The sequence below is a fragment of the Carettochelys insculpta genome, chromosome 6 (genome assembly GCF_033958435.1).
Source record: "Carettochelys insculpta isolate YL-2023 chromosome 6, ASM3395843v1, whole genome shotgun sequence".
Classification (NCBI taxonomy): Eukaryota; Metazoa; Chordata; order Testudines; family Carettochelyidae; genus Carettochelys; species Carettochelys insculpta.
Window position 1 is genome coordinate 70,667,591 of NC_134142.1, and position 18,645 is coordinate 70,686,235.

The window sequence follows — 18,645 nt, forward strand, 5'->3', positions numbered from 1 at the left end:
TGCAAACTACCTATAGCTATGACTGTTTTTTGTGTTTTTCCACCCCCACTCCACCTTGTACACAGCATGTGAAAGGAGACCACACCATTGCCCCAAATCAAGCAGACTAGCTGGTAAATGGTACTGCAATCTTCAGAGTACTGAGGCTGTGGCCACACAGACAAAACTTCGAAATGGCCATGCTAATGGCCAAATCAAAAAATACTAATGAGGTGCTGAACTGAACATTCAGAGCCTCATTAGCTTTCACATGATACTGGCTGCGTCGCTTCAAAAGCGCCACTTTCAAATGCACGCGGCTCAGCGCAGCTACTCGGGGGTCCTTTTCAAAAGGACCCCACACATTTCGAAACCAAGAGGAATAAAAGGGATTTTGAAATGTGCGGGACCCCCGTGTAGCTGTGCACGTTCGAAAGCAGTGCTTTCGAAGTGCCCCGGCCGGTAGCATGCAAGTCCTAATGAGGGGCTGAATATTCAATTTAGTCCCTCATTAGTATTCTTTGATTTGGCCATTAGCATGGCCATTTCAAAGTTTTGGCCAAGTGTGGCCACAGCCTGAGTGATTTTGGCTGTAACAATAAGATCAGGAAGTTTGGTCACTATCAGCAAATTGACTTGGGTGTCAGGAATCAAGGAATTTGGAATGGAAGAAGTGCTTGGCACAGATGCATATTTAGATACATGTGCTCTCTTTGGTTGTTTTTAATTCCTAAGAAGTCAGTGCCATCAGATCAAAATACATTTCAGTCGATACCATGCAATTTAACACCAGCAGTATGGCTGCGTCTACACTTGCATTCCTCTTTCAAAAGAGGCATGCAAATGAGGGAAATCGAAAATGCAAAAGAGCTGCAGATTTACATATGTAGCACCTCATTTGCATATTATTTTAAAAAAGAAGAAAAGCAGTGTAGACATGGCTCTTTCAAAAGTAAACCCACATCTTTGAGAGAATGCTTCTTCCCTTTTTTTTTTTTAATTTCACGTTGTATCTGACAAAGTGGATCTTTGCCCATGAAAGCTTACGCTCCAAAAAATCTGTTAGTCTACAAGGTGCCACAGGAGTTCTCCTTGCTTAAATATAGTCCCTTTTGTTGATACGTGAAAATGTTTGGCTGTAATTATGTGCATTTTAAATGAGTACTTCTTTCTGTGAAAATGCAGAGCCCTCTCAGCCCTCCCAGTTTCACATTATAGTTTATGTATTTCACCAACTCAAGAGGGGAGACAACAGGAGGTTCACTTAGATTTTACAAACTCAGACCTTAAGAAAATGAAGTCCATTAATGGCTTCAGAGTTCACAGACTCATTCCTGCTTCAAAGAACTTGCAAATAAACTCCTTCTTCTACAAAACACATAGCACCAAATGCTTGCTATTTGCTACTTATGAGTCAGTGGGAGTACTGAGAGCCAGAACTTCATGACAGAGCAAAGATCTTAAAGACTTAATAGTTTTCAATCACTCTCTCCAATCAAATTCTGAAACATAATGGTTATGTCTACACTTAGTAAAAACTTTGAAATGGACGTGCTAATGACCAAATCAACGAATACTAATGAGGCGCTGAAATGCCTATTCAGCACCTCATCAGCATGTTACCAGCCACAGCACTTTGAAATTGCCACATTTCGCTCCGGTGCAGCTCGTTTATGAGCTCATAGGAATAAGGGGATTTCAGTGTTGTTGGGGTCCTTTCGAAAAAGACCCCAGTGTAGATGAGCTGCATGGAAGCGAAATGCAGCAATTTTGAAGTGCCGCGGCCAGTGGCGTGCTAATGAAGTGCTGACTATGCATTTCAGCATCTCATTAGTATTCTTCAATTTGGCCATTAGCATGGCCATTTCAAAGTTTTTACTAAGCGTAGACATAGCCAATGATAATCATCTGGAGGCATCTAGGTCACCCCAACCCCAGAGCTGAGGCTGGGACATTACAGGTTAGCTAATACAAGAGTGATATGCAAATTGATGGGACAACATATGTTCTTAGATAAAACTAAATACAAATATTTTAAGCAGCTGGTGGATGAAGCATTAATTTTAGGAAGTTGATTAATTAAGGGATAGCTCTGGTGAGCACTGGCCTGCTAAACGAAGAGTTGTGAGCTCTATCCTGGAGGAGGCCATTTAGGGATCTGAAGCAAATAAAAAAAGGGGTGGGGGGCATGGGGATGGTGCTAAATAAATACTATTTTAATAGCAGCTTTGAAATGATTTATTTGGAGGCTTAGAAAAAAATTACTTATTCTCCACCTAGAACTACTTATCCAGGGATCTTCTTTTTGGAGAAATAATAGGTTATATATAAAGTGTCCTTCCAATCTTGTTTCCATTTTCCTGTTCAGTAGGCTTGACTTGACCATATATAAAATACAGGTACATTCAGTGAGGGAACATGAAAATGAAGTTAAATACATTTGATGATTGTATCTGTTGGATTTTTACATTAAAAAGGCACAGACATAAAATACTTATTTGTAAATGGCACAAATGGTGTAATCTTCAACACAGCAACAAAGAAATATAAGATTTTAAAATTAACACTTAGTTAAAACTTTCTGAAGTAAATGGCATATGGATGTTGTCCTGTCTCTCTCAGCCACTGCCCAAAGCTCTCCTGGGCCTGCCTGTGAGTTTCCTCCTCATCCAGTCTCTCCTAGTTCCTGCCTGTAAATTCTGCAGCCCAGCAGGGGCTGCCCAGGGACTTTCTTGTTCTGCCTCTCCCCACTGATCCTGCCTTGTACTCTGCACAGCAGCCCAGCAGCTGTGGCTGCCTGAGAGTGGTAGTGGAAGAGAGATGCCACTTCTAGTTGCATGGCACAGTGGCAGCAGCCAAGCAGCTAGAACTGCCTTGTAGGGAGTTGACTCTCTCATTCACCTCTGCCTCCAGACTCAGAAAAAAAAAGACTAACAAATAAATTAGAGGGCTAGAAAAAACATTTTGCAGAGTCTTTAAGAGCTTGATATATTCAGTTTATAAAATAGAAGACTCAGAGCTGGCTTGATTTTAGACTATAAACACCTTCACGGAGAGAAAATACCAAGTATTAAAGCGCTCTTTAATCTAGTGGAGAAATTTATAACAATTACATAAGGATGGATGCTGAATCTAGACATTCAAATTACAAGGAAGAAAATTTTAGAAGTGAGGGTGAATAACCACTAATATTATATTACACCCACTGACAGAAGAGAACGAAGGAGGCAGTTGCTCCCAGGCTTGGCATTTCAAAAGGGGCCCAGAGCTCCAGCTGCTGCCACTGCTACTTTGGCAGTAGCTCCTAGCCCCTTTAAGCAGTGTTGCTTTGACTCCACACAGCTGTGAGGGAATGGGAGGAGCACCATGGTCCAAGCAGTGCTGAGAGCTGACTGTTCTTGCCCTGCTCTTGGCCCTACCCCTTCCGGGCATGAAACCAAGCTGCCCTCTCACCTTGACCCGGAGCCTGCAGTGGCTGTCTGTACCACTGGAAGTAATACACTGAATGACTGTTAAAGTCTTCAAATCAAAACTAGATACCTTTCTGGAAGACACGCTTTAGTCAAAAACAATTTCATGAAGGGGTAAATGGGTGAATTTTGAGGGCCTATGTTACACAGATGATCAGATTAGGTCCCTTCTGGCTTTAACATTTATGAATTTACCAAACTAGATGGAACAGGCAAGAGGAAGTTACTCACCTTGTACAGTAATGATGGAGCTACGAGGTGTGTGTCCCTGTGGGTGCTCCACTCTGTCAGTGCATCCTTGCACTTGTGCTCAGATATTCTTCTACAGATGTGCACGCGCAGATCAGGAAACCACAGTGGCACCTCCTTGTGCTATCTGGCACGCATACTGCGTGGTGCCCCACCATTCCTTCTCTACCCCACAAACAGAGCAGGATGTTCCAAAGCAGGGGAAGGAGGAAGGGAAGTGGAGCACCCATGGGGGGACACATCCTTCAGAACCATCGTTACTGCACAATGTGAGTAACTTCCTCTTCTTCGAGTAGTGACCCCATGGGTTCTCCACTTTGGCTGACTACAGAGCAGTAGTCACAGTTTGGAGGTGGGTTTGGAGCTCAGTAACTACCACAGTAGATAACACCACTTGTCCCACTCAGATAGAGGAAGCAATGAAAGATGAGAGAGTATACTTCTGTGCAAACGTGTTACTGGAAGACCACATGGTTGCCTTGCACATGTCTGAAAAATGTATGTTCTTGAGGAAGGAGGTAAAAGAGGACACAGTCCGGGTGGAGTGGGGAGTGACAGCACCCAGGATCTCCCTTTGATGAAACACAAACAATGGTGAAGGCAGGTGGAGATCCATTTAAACAGCGGCTGGGATTAGACGGACAGGCCTTTAGACTGCTCTGCAAAGGACAGGAACTGCCTCGTGGATTTACGCCAAAGGCTTGTGTGGTCAATGTAAAAGGCCAATGCCCACTGCACATCCAGGTTGTGCCACACCACACGTGCAGGATCAGTCTCTCTCTTCAGGAACAATGTCGTTAAGTGAATATATTCGTTAAGGTGAAATGGAGCAGGAACCGTAGGAAGAAACTGAGAATGAGGGTGAAGGGTGATCCCATCCTTGGTAAACACGATATAAGGACGCTCAGCCATGAGGATGGCAAGCTCCCTGACTCGATGGTGACTAAAAATGAGCCCTTCGCTGGCGAATGAAGACAGGAACACGTTGCTGTAGGTTCAAATGGCAGTTTCATGAGGCAATGAGTATTTGCTTATGGTCCCAGATAGGGACAGGGGGGCATAGTGATAGGAAGGTGTTTTGCAGGCCTGTCAGAAAACATTTGGTGACAGGATGGTCGAGGAAGCAGATCTCATCATCCACCTGGTGGAAAGCGGACAAGGCTGAGGGCCAAGCCTGACTCATGTAGGTGCAGTGGGTAGTCAAGGAGAACAGGAAGAGGCAAGGTATAAGGAGGAATTTGATTGTTGGTGCCCAAGCAAAGAGTGAACCACTTCCACTTGTGCAGGTAGGACTTGCATGTAGACTCTCATTTGCTGTTAACGAGAACCCCATTTTTACCCTTTCAGAGCATGCATTCTGGAAACATAAAGGAGAAATGCATGGAGATGCAGCTTGAGTGGATCAGGTGAAGAGTGCAGCCAAAGTCCTGAGACACAAGGTTGCAGTGAGGAGGAAGGGGATAAGGAGCCACTAATGACATCCAATAAGGTAAGGATACCAAGTTTGTCTCTGCCACGCAGGAGCTTTCAAGATGAGGTGGTTCTGCTCCATTCTGACCTTGACCAGAAGCTTGTGAATCAAAAGAAGGGGAGAAAATATTTAGAGAAGGGGTGCGTTCCTCTTCATGGACAAGGCGTCCCCGAGGGAGCATCTCCCCAGACCTACTCTGGAGCAGCATTGGTGACCTTTCCTGTTGACTCAGTTGACAAATAGCTCTATGCGTGGTTGGCCCCAAAGTCAAAACACATAATTAATGGCTGTACTATTGATTTCCCACTTTGTGGTGGTCACCGAATGAATGACTGAGATCATCCGCCATGACATTTAGCACCCCAGGGAGATATATGGCAGTAGGTGTAACATGAAACCCAAGGCAGCAGGTCTACAGTTTAATGGCCTCTGTGCTCAGGGATGGGGACTGAACCCTGCCCTGAAAGTTGATATAGTACATGCAGAATATTGAGTGACCTGTTTGCCAGGTGCCTCTGAAAGTGCATGTAAGCAAAACAGACCACCCAGAGCTCCAGGAGGTTGATGTGGAGCACCTGCTTGGTGAAGGACCATTTGCCCTGAACCATGCAAGAGCCCAGATGGGCCCCTCCAGCTCATATGGCGGGGGGCATCTGTAGTAAGAGTGACTGACAGAGGTGGCTGGTGGAACAGCTCCCCACTGAGAACATTGCCTGGACATGTCCACCACTGGAGAGAGGCAACAATGTGTTTCAGAATGGCCACTGTTTTGGACAGTGGGTCCCTGTCCACAGTATAGCATGTGGCCAACCATGACTGAAGACATCATGTGCCAAGTCTGGCCAGGATGACCACATATGTGGTAACAGCCATGCGCCCCAACAGCTTGAGGCAAACACGCACTGTGACAGTGAAGAACAGACATAGCACGAGGATTAGATCACACAGGGCCTGTAACCTTTGCAGGGGCACTATGCCCTGGCAGTGGTGGTGTTTATGTAAGCCCCAATGAATCTGAGGGACTGTACGGGCTGAAGCATGGACTTCTTGTAGTTTATGTGCAAGCTGAGGCTCAACAAGAGGTCCATTATGACACACACTATATGAAGGGCCTTGGTGAATGACAGTCCCTTTAGAAGGCTATTGGCCAGTTAGGGGAAGATGATGACCCCCATCGGTGCAGGTGGGCAGCTATGACTGCCACAGTCTTCGAAAACACACTGGGTGCAGTGGACAGCCCAAATGGGAGGACCTGGTACTGATAATTGTGAAACCCCCAGACTGAATCGGAGAACACACCTGTGTGCTGGATGGATGGTGAAGTGAAAGTAGGCATCCTGTAAGTCAAAACCTGAGAGCCAATCATTTCTGTTCAAAGTTGGGATAAATGGTCGTAAGAGTCACCATCTTGAACAACTGATAGAGAATGTGCTTGTTGAGCCTTCTGAGGGTCGAGTATGGGTCTCCATCCTCTATTTTTCTTCTGGTTTAGGAAGTATATAGAGTAGACCCCTTGCCCTGAAACTCCCTGGGGACCAGCTTGATGGCTCCCAGACAGAGAAGGTGTCAAACCTCTTGCTTGAGAAGATGCTTGCGAGAAGGGTCCCTGAAGAGGGATGGAGTAAGGGTGTGGTTAAGCAGGATAAAGGTAAACATGAAAGTACCCCGGTGGTACTCTATCTCCAGGACCCACTTGTCTGACGTAATGGCAGCCCAATGGTGGAAAAAGTGGCAAAGGTGATGGTGAAACAGATGGTGCCCGGGCTGATGGAACACGAGAGTGCGGTGACCATGGGTGCCAGGATGACCACTGAGGCACAGGCTTGTGGTGATGGCAGTAGTGGTATGCAAAAATGGTGGTGGTTGCTGCAGGTATCCCATGGTGGGATGCACATCCTGCCAGATGGGCTGGGTAGGACTGGAGTGCTGGGATGAAAATACTCTTCTAGGGTGAGAACTGCTGCCTTCCAGAGTGAGTGCTCTAGCCCCCAAGCCACGTGAGAGCCCTGAATGCTAGGGTAAGCATGGGGATGTTGGCAGCCACAGAGATACATGGCGCGGGCTAAGCAGTCCCAGCCCCGGTGCTGTATATGCCCTGGATGGTGAGCTTTCATAGCACTGCTTCAGTGCTGTGCTGTGCTCTGGTGCTGATGACTTGCATAGCATGGACTGCACATGCTTCTCAACTATCAAAGCAGGTCTCATTCTGGTATTGCTATGGTTCAGGTGGGAGCCAGCAGTTCACAAAGTTCCTTGAAAGTGACCTTACACATGCAGAAGTTTTGTAGCCCCTGTTGATCATCCATGACTGCAAAAAGATGCAGTACCACTAGTCTGAGCTGGTTTTGCAAGTCCACAACCTGTACTCCCTGGTGTACAATATCTCTAGCACTACCACCAACTCCACATTCCTCCTCTCCAGATCTTGACCTCAGTTAGTGCCTCCTGCATCAATCCACTCATTCTCTACAGGCACTACATTCAGAGTATACTACATTGCAATGTGGGACGTCATCACAAAACACTGCACCAAACATTTAAGTCTCCAGATCCATGTTATCCTTTGTAATAGTGGGTGGTAGTCAATGGAAAAGCAGCATGAAAATTCCCTTGGCTGTTTCTTTTCAGCAGGAAGCAGGAAATGAGGGAAATTCAGCCTTGAATAATGACATCAGAAACCCAGAACCACCTCCAGCAGCTTCCCCCCCGCCCCAAGACACTGGCACAGAATCCCAAAACATGAGTCTACAGAAATTATGGGATAGGCGCCCACAATGCATTGCTGCCACAGTCACACATTAGCAATCTAACAGCAATACACTAAGCCAACTTAGTGAGCAGTGTCGGAGACCCAACTTCAACTTTATAAAATCTAGTGTTAAAAAGTTGACTTTAATAAATCCAACTTTATTCCCAATTGTAGACCTACCCTAAGATTGCTGCAGGCTGCAGAAAGAGGCATGGCCATCTGGAGATAGTTAACTTTTCTCCTGGGGAATTATGGTCCTCTGTGTGGTAATCACTAATCTAATGATATTACTGGGAGCACATAAGTGGAAAGAACTGGACACAAGAGGGAACCTCAAAAGGAAACACAGAAGAGCAACCTGGGTCAAACAATGAAGACTGCAAGGAAGCTGCCCCTTACTGTAAGCCTGCATTACATTGTAAAAAATTGTATGAAAAGAACAAAAATACACCTTGGTAACAAGCTGATGTGCATTTGTGATTGTGAGACCACATTAACTGGACAGGCAGTGGAGTACATTGGGTAGTAACAGAGACATCCTGTGACACTGTCCATTTAGCCATTTGGAAGGGTTAAAGTAAAGCAATTTAGTTACAAGTAATCTGGTAGGAAGGGAAGAAATTCTTGAGAGGCAGTTATGCTGAATGATGTCTAATGCCCATTTGTACCAGTGGTTTAAAATCCAGACTTGGAAAAAAAAATTCTTTGACAAGCCTCTCAGTTTTGTGTGACATGAGCTTGTCAGCCTTTATTACTTATTGGAGAAGGGACTTGAGACACTCAGCATTCCTCCAAAGCCTCAAGGAACACCTGAAAATTGTCCTTTCATGATCTTATTAACATCTATATCTGCTCTAACTTACAGCAGCACATTTGGTTGCAGCAGCCTACAGAATTCCTGAAATTCTACAGCATTGTGTGCTATCAGGCTGCTCCCAATCTGGTCTCTTCCACATCCACATCATCTCTGGCACCATCTTATGCCATTGTTTGAAAGGGGGTTGTGTGAAGACAAAAAAAGAAGACCACTTCTGATGTGCCTACACCAGGAGAATTCTTCCCTGGTCTGATGCAATGCTTTCATGGCTCCTGTATGCTACTGAAGCCATGAATAGCTCTAGATCAGAGGCAGAATCTGCTTCTAGATTTGTTCTCATTTTGTATTAATAGCAATGCCAGCTAACTGTAGCAACTAAAATACATTTTTATTTCTTTTTACTCCTCTTAGTTCTGATTGCAAGACAAAGAAAGTGAGCTAGTGTCTACACCAGTCTTTCCTAAACTACATTCCATGGAACACTGGTGTTCTGTGAACAACTCACAGGTGTGCCACAAGCATTTGGAAAAATAATTCAAAGAATATATTTTTGGTTATTAAAACCAGATATAATGTTCCTTTTTATTGCTATGATACCTGATTAAATTACTTCATTTTGGTTTTGCTGTGTATGTTGCTCTTGGTTTGGTTTTGAAGATATTTTTGAAAAAAATTTTCATAGATATTGCTCATAAAAATTATTGTTTGGTGTCTGTGGTGTCAAAACATTTAAGAAATACTGGTCTACATCATTTTGTGTTTTAGTATTTTTGCAAACTTCCATTTACAGGGCCATTCACAGACATGCAGACCCACAGTTAGTCATGAGCAAGGGTTATGAGAAATACGATTGTGAATGAAGGACTAAACCTGTAAATCTTCACTACTGGTGGTGATTATATGTGAGAAGGAAATAGTTTGTTTATCAGAGCCCATGCTGAGTTTGCAATGTTGCCAGTCAGGAGAAAAAAAAAGCACAACTGATATGCTGTTACTCAGATACGAAACACACAACCTTACAATATCATCCTTAAAACATTTCTTTTCAGCATATAATAATGTTTCAAACTTTGCAGAACAAGCTTCTATTTGTCTTCTTTTTGAAAAGACACAATGGGACATCTCTGACAACACTAGATTTCTGACGGGAGCTAAAAATAATAAATACAATACAGACACTAGTATAGCTGAGGAAAATATGTAAAATAAGTAAACCTCATGCAAAAGAAAGAAGCCATTAGTAATTAACCTTGTGTGTCATACAGGTTTGATGCAAGAGAAACTTAATAGGTACAGTGTTGCAGCAGCTATGTAGATCCCAGGATAAGAGAGAGACAAACTGTACGAGGTAATATATTTATTGCACCATTTCAGGGGGTGTGAATTCCCATCACTCACTAAGATTGTCCACTGTAACAGGCACACATGTGCTAGCGTAGCTGTACACATGGAGCTGGAGACATACATGAGGTAGTGTAACTGTAAACATGGAGCTGCACAGCTAGAGCTGTGCTTTGTTGACAATAAACCTGGCCATGCTCCTTCACCAATGACAGAAAACTGTGGTCTCTTTGGATAGTTTGATTAAGGTCTGCTGAGCTGGCTATCTGCCCAGAGCCGGTACAGCACACAAGGAGAATGCACACACAGCCAACAAGTGCAACACTATTCAGTATGATTATGCCAAATAATCTGAGCCAAGTGCTCCTCAGAATGTAATTCAACTTTACCCTCCTCCCATAAAAATGCTGATATAATCACCTTTATTGACACTGTTGGTCCAATCACTGCCCCTGTTTGTCCTCTGCACTGTTCTGGTGGCAGAAGAAGACAAAAAAGGACTAAACCCAAGAGTGTGGCATTATTGTGTAAACTCACCTCATTCATTTTCCACAGAGGCCAATTCCTCACACAATCACACATTTCTTAATAACGGTTCTTAAAGAGAAGTTACTCACCGTAGTAACGATGGTTCTTCGAGATGTGTCCCCGTGGGTGCTCCACAATAGGTGTCGGGCTCGCCGGGCGCCGCAGATTGGAAATCCTCCAGCAGTTTCTCCTGGATCGCGCATGCGCCGGCGCGTGCCACTCCCTTGCGCGTCCCCGGCCACGTGCGTGATCCGGTCCCCGCCAGTTCCTTGACCAACCGCCTCGGATGCTCCTGAAAGACACCAGACAGAGATCTGAAGCAGGGAGGATGGGCGGGTGGTGGAGCACCCACGGGGAGACATCTCGAAGAACCATCGTTACTACGGTGAGTAACTTCTCTTTCTTCATCGAGTGTCCCCGTGGGTGCTCCACAATAGGTGACTACCCAGCAGTAACCCAAGAAAGGAGGTGGGTAATCGGTTTATGTGCAGCTTGCCCCTGAAAGGACTGCTGTCGAGAGGCGGGTATCATCTTGGAATACCTGATGTAGGGCATAATGCTTGGCGAAGGTGTCATAGGATGACCAGGTCGCCGCTCTACAGATGTCCTTCAATGCAATGCCCTTAAAGAAGGCTGTTGACGCCTCCACTGCCCTGGTGGAGTGAGCCCTGGGCGGGGCCAGCAAAGGAGTCTTTCGAAGCTCGTAGCACATTTTTATACAGGACACAATGTGCTTTGGAGATTCTCTGTGAAGAGGGACCTTCTCCTTTTCACCTGGGAGCGAGAGAGACTAGAAGCCTGTCCGTTTTCCAGAAGGACTTAGTTCTGTCTATGTAGAAGACCAACGCCCTCCTCACATCCAGGAGATGCAGGTGTGCCTCCTTGCTGGAGTTGTGAGGCTTCGGGTAAAACGAGGGTAAAACTATTGGTTCGTTAAGGTGGAACTCTGAAGAAACTTTTGGAACAAAGGCTGGGTGCAGCCGTAAGGTTACCGCCTCCTTTGAGGATAGTGTGCAGGGCGGCGTTGCCATAACTGCTGCGAGCTCACTCACCCTGCGAGCTGACGTAATTGCAAGGAGGAAGGTTGTTTTTACCGTAAGGAGACGTAGGGGAACCGTGGCTAATGGTTCAAAAGGTGGACCCGTGAGCGTGCTGAGCACCAAGTCCAGGTTCCACAATGGCGGAAGCTGTTTCCGAGGGGGTACAGGTTTACCAACCCCTTCAAGAACCTGGTAACGATAGGATGGGCAAATACCGTGGGCCCCTCCTCTGTATGCTGAAAGGCTGATATAGCGGCGAGGTGGACTTTGAGCGAGGATAAGGAAAGTCCACCCCTCTTGAGGTCCAATAAGTATTCAAGTATTATCGGTATAGGAACGTCAAGGGGAGCTAACTGCTTGGCGGAACACCAGGTTGTGAATCGAGTCCATTTCTGCCTATAAGTATTCCTGATGGAGGTCCTTCGGCTACTTTCTAGGACTTGTTGTACTCCCTCCGTGCACGTACTTTCTAAGGAGCTGAGCCATGGATTAGCCATGCTTGTAGGCGCAGACTCTGAGGGTTTGGGTGCACTGTGGACCCCTGGGCCTGCGTAAGTAGGTCCGGCGGCACTGGTAGGGGGAGTGGTGGGCAGTCCGACATGCGCAGAAGCAAGGGGAACCATTGCTGTCGATCCCACGTTGGGACTACTAGTATCATGCGAGCTCTCTCCCTTCTGGCTTTCTGCAAGACCTTGTGGATAAGCGCTGTGGGGGAGAACGTGTAAAGTAGGGGGCCCTTCCATGGAATCATGAATGCGTCCCCCAGGGAACCCCGCCCCAATCCTGCCCTGGAGCAGTACTGGGGACACTTCTTGTTGTGCTGGGTGGCAAACAGATCGATCTGGGGAAATCCCCATGTATGAAAGATCGGTCATAGCGGATCAGGGCGGATCTCCTATTCGTGCATGAGTGCGAAGCACCTGCTCAGCTGATCTGCTTTCACGTTGTGAGCGCCTGGCAAGTACTAGGCTTTCAACGTTATGTTGTTGGCGGTGCACCAGTTCCACAGTCAGACTGCTTCCACACATAGGGCACGGGATCGGGCTCCTCCTTGTCGATTTATGTAAAACATAGTGGAGGTATTGTCTGTATTGATCCCGACTACTTTGCCGTATATGTGGTCTCAGAAATGCTTGCAGGAGTTGAACACTGCTCTGAGCTCCAGTATGTTTATGTGCAGTGACTGTTCCACAGGGGACCATAGCCTTTGCGTCACCTTGTCGCCAATGTGCGCTCCCCATCCTATGTGGGAGGCGTCGGTAGTCAGAAAAATAGAAATTTGTGGTTGGTGAAAGGGCACCCCTGCTAGCAAGTTCTTGGGGTTTACCCACCACGCCAGGGATCTGCGCACCTCTGTCATGGGCAACACCACCCTGTGAACAGTGTGGGATGCTGGTTTGTAGACGCTCGCCAGCCAATGCTGCAGGCTTCGCATATGCAATCTGGCATTCTGTACCACAAATGCTGCTGCCGCCATATGGCCCAGCAGCTGTAAGCACGTTAAGACCGGCACCGTGGGGCTGTATGTAATGACTTGCACCAGTGAACTGATGGCGCGAAAGCGGGCGTTGGGTAGGTACACCCTTGCTGTGATAGAGTTTATGTGTGCCCCTGTGAACTCTATGCTCTGTGTGGGGTCGGTCTTTGACTTCGCGAGGTTGATGACTAGGCCCAGCGAAGAAAACGTGTCCACTGTGACGTGTATCATGTGTAGGACCTCTGCCTTCGAGGCCCCTTTCAATAGGCAGTCGTCCAGGTATGGAAATATGAATACCCCGTCTGTGCAGGTAGGCTGACACCATTGCCAAGGTTTTGGTAAAGACTCTGGGGGCCGAGGAGAGGCCGAATGGAAGAACCCTGTACTGGAAGTGTTCCTTGCTGACCATGAAGCGGAGGAAGCGCCTGTGTGCCAGGTGGATCGTTATATGAAAGTAAGCATCTTGTAAGTCGAGGGCTGCAATCCAATCTCCATCATCCAGTGCCGTGAGTATGGAAGCGACTGTAATCATCTGAAAACGTTGCTTGTGCAAGTAGCGGTTGAGGCCCCAAAGATCTAAGATGGGCCTCCAGCCTCCTGCTTTCTTCTCTGTGAGGAAGTAGCGTGAATAAAACCCTTTCCCCTGGAATTGTTCCGGCACTCTTTCCACCGCCGCTATGAACATAAGGTGGTCCACCTCCTGTTTGAGCCTCGCCTCGTGGGTAGCATCCCGGAGGTGGGGCCTGGAGGGAGGCTTCATCAGTGGGAGCGACTGGAAGGGGATCGCGTAGCCCATGGCTATGATCTCCAGCACCCATTTGTCTGTGGTGATCTTTTGCCATTGGGAGTGAAACGGTCTGAGGCGATGATGGAACATGAGTCTGCAAACAACTTTTGCGTGTCAAAGGGAAGATCCACGATCTTCACCTGTAGATCCCTCGGGATGCCCAATGTCTGGAGCCAGGATTCTCTACGCATGACCACTGCTGTAGCCGTTGAGTGTGCCGCCGTATCTGCCACATCCAGGGCGATCTGGACTCCCGTCCTCGAAGCTGCGTAGCCCTCTTGCACAATTGCCTTTAGCACCGGCTTCTTATCTTCCGGAAGCGAATCCATGAGAGATGTAAGCCTGGAGTCATTATCAAAGTTATGGTTTGCTAGGCGTGCCGCATAATTTGCCACTCTCAATAGCAGGGTGGAAGAGGAATATACCTTCCTGCCGAACAGCTCTAGCTTCTTGGCATCTTTGTCCGATCCCCCCGATTTGTACTGAGAAGTCTTTGACCTCTACTGGGACGATTCGACCACCACCGAGTTCGGTTGTGGGTGACTGAAGAGGAACTCCATGCCCTTTGCCGGGACGAAGTACTTCTTATCCACTCTCGTTCATAGGCGGAATGGAGGCCGGAGTCTGCCATATGGTAGTGGCTGACTCCATAATGGCTTCGTCCAGCGGGATAGCTATTTTGGATGAAGCCGGGGGCCTCAAATTTTTCAGGAGTTTGTGATGTTTCTCCTGCACTTCTGCCGTTTGGATGCCTTCCGTGAAAGCCACTCTTTTAAACAGCTCCTGAAACTGTTTAAGGTCATCCGGGGGAGCGACATCCCTGGGGGCCACGGCCTCATCTGGGGAGGATGAGGAGGAACCACTAGGGTACACCCCCCTCGAACTCTCAGGTTCCTGTGGCCGATGGTACACCTGCTCGCTGGAGGATTGCGAAGGAAAGTCTCGGGGTTCTAAATTTAACTCCCCTTGAGATATCTGAGTTTCCATCCCTGAATGGGAGTGCCCACAGGGGTATTGGACAGCCAGGGGGGAACTGCCCCTGGGCGTAGGCCTGGGGTGTCTGTGTCCAGCATGATAAGAACGACCATGGCAGCACGGGCACGGGTCCAGGGACGGAGACCCGGACCACTCTCGGGCTGTGTACCCCCGATGTCTGGGAGAGCGAGACCTCCGCGATGACACAGATAGCGGTGACACTGGTTTGTGATAGTACTCCAGTGGATCCAATCCCAGAAAGGGTGAAGGTGGCCCAAAGCCATGGTGACATTGGTTGGAGGAACGGAGAAGGAGGTTCTGGATAGGCTGGTGGAGACCCAGGCCTTCTGGGCGGTATGTGCAGCACAGGGGGAGGGCTTGTTGTTAGCAGCAGCGCAGCCCTGTCTGGAGAAGGGCTGTGGTGCCGGGCTTTTGCTTTTGCCTTTCCCCTCCCCTGCGGGGCTGGCACTGCCCCCTCCTGCGCCGGGGATCTCGGCCCTGCTGTCGGTGCCGCGCTCTGCCCGCTCAGCTGCGGTGCCGCGCAGATAACATCCTCCGGTGCCTGCAGGCTCCGTGCCTGTTGGCCCTGCACCGTTGGTGCTGCGGGGGTCGGTGCCGCCTGTGGCGGTGCCGCCGGTTCCGGTGCTTGCCTGGCCGAAGCTCTAGGCGCCGCGCGTGCCAGCTGTTTCGTAATCGGAGGCTCAGCCTCTGCCATGTGCGCTGCCGCGGTGCCGCTTGCCTGAGTATGCGGCTGGGGGCTGTGTGCTCCGCCCGTCCCGCTCGCTGAAAGCGCCAGCAGGGATCGAGCTGGGGAGAGCTTCCTCTGTTTTTGCACCGAGGGGGTCAGAGAAGCTGCCTTCCTCTTGTGAAACCCAGAGGGCCCTTCTGATTGCCTCTCCGGCACGTCTGGCTGGAGGGCCTTATCAAACAAGAGCATTTTAAGACGCATTTTTCTGTCTTTCCTGGCCCTGGCTGTGAGCTTAGCACAGTGGGAGCACTTCTGGGTAACGTGTGATTCCCCCAGGCATCGGATGCATTCACTATGCCCATCAGAGGCCGGCATAGCTTCACGGCAGGACTCACACTTTTTAAAGCCTGAAGAAGCCATCGCGGTGAGTCTTTTACTGTTAATAGGGTACTCAGCACCTAATCCGTGCCTGTTTCCCCGAATCACGGACACCAGCCTGCAGGGCAGCGGGCAGCCTACTAGCCTTCACGTCCACTCTTCCTCTCTGCTCCTCCCTTTTTTTTTTTTGGTATTCACTTTGTCCTCTCTCTTTTTTTTTTTGAAAAAAAAAAAAGAAACAACAATTTACATGCAGAAATGCTGTCTAATCTGACTCTGGCCATAGCCTGAGCGGATTCCGTCTGCAGCCGATGGCGGTTGAGAAGGAACTGGCAGGGACCGGATCACGCACGTGGCCGGGGACGTGCAAGGGAGCGGTGCGCGCCGGCACATGCGCGATTCAGGATAAACTGCTGGAAGATTTCCGATCTGCGGTGCCGGGCGAGCCTGACACCTATTGTGGAGCACCCACAGGGACACTCGATGAACAGCAGACTGTTATTCATTATTAAACCCCTACCTTATAAGAATGTCCATCAGGAAAGTCAGAGTCCTTGTCTACATTACCACCTTCCTTTGAAGGAAGGATGCTGATTAGGGTGTTGGGAGTTTACTAATGAAGTGCTGCTGTGCATAGGCAGCACTTCATTAAGCAAATTCCCCCCACGGCAGCGTCGAAGTTTTAAATGTCAAAGTACTGGCACACGTCTAGCCACGGCTCACCCGCCGGTACTTCGAAGTGCCGGGGCAACTTTGAAGTCCCTTTACTCCTCATTTGAAGTACCAGCAGGTGAGCTGTGGCTAGCCGTGTGCCAGTACTTAGAAGATGCCACAGGGGGGAACTTGCTTCATAAAGTGCTGCTTGTGCACCGCTGCACTTCATTAGTGAACTCCCGACACCCTAATTACCATCCTTCCTTCAAAGGAAGGTGGTAGGGTAGACAAGCCCACAGAGAGCACAACACATTCACATCATCCACAGAGAAGAGATAAATATTATTTCTTTCTCGTATTATAGTTTGTTAAGCAACAGACTTATTATGATCATTATTCTTTAAAAACTGGTTTTGAGGCTATATGAATGTCTCCAACTTGCCTCACACTTAATCTGAGTGGCCACTCACTACTATTTATGTGACAAATAACAGTCAGAATATATTTTTGGTTTTCCTAGTTTACATTATTAACAGATTACATTTTTTCTTATACAAGTTATGGGCTGTGGGAAGGAGTGAGAGAATTTCATTACTATGAGACATTGGAAAGAAAGACTAATACTCCACAACAACCACCATTTACCATCTCTGTAGGGAACCTTTGCAACAGGACTACAGCTGTACAAGACTCCTAAGTCATGTTGTACACTGTGTACACCTCTTGAAATCATATTTGCATCTCACTACAACAGATACAATTCTCAAGAATTAAAAAAAACACACAAAGCAAAGTTCAGCTGGAAATTAGGCCCCTTGAAATGGTCTCACACTGGACACACAAAACTGAGGCACCTAAACTGTCTTGAAATTTTAGCCTCCTGTTCACTGAATAACTTCTCAGGCAATTAATGTACTTTTCCCCTCTTCTTTATATTTCTGTGGTATGAATCATACATTAGATGCCTCATGAGCTAGTTCCCTCAGTCTGAAACTTCAGGATGAGGTTTTCTTTTCTTTAGTAATGTGACAAAGTAATTGGTGCGCTTGTATCTACCATTAAAAAAATCTTCCATGTTTGAAATGAGGTTTCAAATATGGCCTCTTCACTGCTGCTTGTTAACCAACATAGAAAAATTTGACCTGTTTGTATTAATAGGGCCAACCATGTTTAATGGCCATTACAAAAAGGCACACACAATTCTGTTGGAGAGAGAGATGGCCACATTTTCTTACAACAGGTGATACAACAGGATGTCTGCCTACAGCGTTTGGAAAAGCATTTTTTAACATTACTTCAGGAGAAATCCAGAGAAAGCCATCTCTGACATGGTGACATGGCACCACTTCCTAGTGAGAGAGCTTGTAAGAGGGAGATATGATTTACAGAAACAGATTGGAAGGTACTATATTGAACTAGAACTAAGTGGAAGGATGTGTGTATTGACCTGGTCACTAAACAAGTAAGATTAGCAAGGATAGCAACATAATTTTGTGCTTTTCAGCATCTTGTCTTAGGCTTTCAAAGGTTGTTTCTTTGCTACGGAGCGAAGAAGGGACTATAACAGATCTGTTCTCCTAGTAAAATAAATTCTGTGTTGTTAACTGGTATTCTAGTATTGGGAATTCTCAAATAACTGGCATTTAGGTTAAAGTGGTGAACTAAATTTAAGTTTACGTTAAAGATAAAATAAATTTTAGTTAAGTTTCACATAAGCACAGTACTTGTATAGTGAAAGTTAAAATAAATACAGTATAGTTTAGGTTAAAGATCAAGTAAATTTTAGTTATATTTTCCTTAAGTATGGTATAGTGAAAGTAAATACAAACAAATACAGCAAATACAGTAAAAGCTTACAGTTTACAATGCAATTGTCATTGGTAAATGAAGTACTCTACATATATTTTTTGTTTGTTTCTTGACAGCTAATCTTGTTTTTCTTTAGTGTTACACACTGCTAAGTATACCTCTCTATTATCTAGAATATTTGAACATCTGGCAACTTCCTGGTACTGCGGCTGCCAGATATGAAACAGTTTACT

At 46.9% G+C, this 18,645-nt stretch overlaps 1 protein-coding gene across 19 annotated transcripts in view; it reads right to left on the reverse strand.

Annotated features, from left to right (window-relative positions):
• The window catches only part of GPHN (gephyrin), a 535,600-nt gene that overhangs the window by 404,674 nt on the left and 112,281 nt on the right, over positions 1-18,645 (reverse strand). The gene's annotated exons all lie outside the window — the stretch shown is intronic.